Raw genomic sequence first — 1,710 nt, 5'->3', positions numbered from 1 at the left:
AGTATGTCTACCAGCTTTCTGTGAGAGAATGTATCCGTTTCTATATGTAACTCCACTCGGCTTAAAAGTTACATTCTTCTAAAGAAATGAATACTCCTCTCTTATATGTGTTTGACTAGAAACTCTACACATTGCTTTGTTTCTCAAAGTTGTGCAAACCTGTAAATTGCCCAATGTCTAGCTGCTTTCTGTGACAGAATGAATGCGTTTCTATATGTAACTCCATTCGACCTTTTAGTTACATTCCTCCAATGACATGAATTCTTCTTTCTTTGATGTGTGTGACTAGAAACTCTACAAACTGCTTTGTTTCTCAAGTTTTGCAAAAGTATAAAGTGCCCAATGTCTAGCAGCCTCTCTGAGAGATTGTATGTATTTCTATATGTAACTCCATTCTGCCTAAAAGTTACATTCTTCCCACGAAATGAATACTCTTCCCTAAGGTGTGTTTGACTGGACACTCTACACACTGCTTTCTTTCTCAAGTAGTGCAAACCTATAAATTGCCCAATGTCTAGCTGCTTTGTGTGAGAGAATGTATGTGATTCTATATGTAACTCTGTTCAGCCTAAAAGTTACATTCTTCCAACCAAATGAGTTCTCCTCTCTGAGGTGTGTTTGACTAGAAACTCTACACAATGCTTTCTTTCTGAATGTTGTGCAAACCTATAAATTTCCCTGTGTCTACCAGCTTTCTCTGAGAGATTGTATGTCTTTCTATATGTGACTTCAATCTGCCTAAATGTTACATTCTTCCAACGAAATGAATACTCCTGTCTTAGGTGTGTTTGACTGGAAACTCTACACACTGCTTTGTTTCTCAAAGGCATGCAAACCTATAAATTGTCCAATGTCTGCCAGCTTTCTTTGAGAGGATGTATGCCTTTCTACATGTAACGCCATTCCACCTAAAAGTTACACACTTCCAACAAAATGAATACTTCTCTCTTAGGTGTGCTTGACTAGACACTACAAACTGCTGTGTTTCTCAAAGTAGTGCAAACTTGTAAATTGCCCAATGTCTAGTTGCTTTGTGTGAGAGAATGTATGCGTTTCTATGTGTAACTCAATTGGGCCTAAAAGTTACATCCTTCCAGCGAAATGACTTCTCCTTACTTAGGTGTGTTTGGCTAGACACTCTTTGTTTCTAAAAGTTGTGCAACTCTATATACTGCCCAATGTCTAACAGCTTTGTCTGAGAGAATGTATGCGTTTCTATATATAATTATATTCCACCTAAATGTTACCTTCCTTCAAAGAAATGACATCTCTTTTCTCAGCTGTGTTTGACTAGAAACTCTACACACTGCTTTGTTTCTCAACGTTGTACAAACCTATATATTGCCCAACGACTAGCAGCGTTTTCTGACAGAATATACTATTTTCTATATGTGACTCCATTCCCCTTCAAAGTTACCGTCCTCCAACGAAATGTCTTCTCCCTTCTTAAGTATGTTTGACTACAAACTCTAAAAACTGCTTTGTTTCTCAAAGTTGTGCAAACCTATAAAGTGTCCAATGTCTAGCAGCTATCTCTGAGAGAATGTACGCATTTCTATATGTAACTCCATTCCACCTAAATGTTACCCTCTTCCAACAAAATGACTTCCAGTTTCTTAGGTGTGTTTGACTGGAAACTCCTCATGCTGCTTTGTTTCTCAAAGTTGTGGAAACCTATAAAGTGCCCAATGTCTAGCAGCTTTCTCTGAG

Source organism: Propithecus coquereli, unplaced genomic scaffold, assembly GCF_000956105.1.
Source record: "Propithecus coquereli isolate 6110/MARCELLA unplaced genomic scaffold, Pcoq_1.0 Scaffold443, whole genome shotgun sequence".
Lineage (NCBI taxonomy): Eukaryota > Metazoa > Chordata > Mammalia > Primates > Indriidae > Propithecus > Propithecus coquereli.
This window is presented reverse-complemented; position numbering follows the sequence as displayed.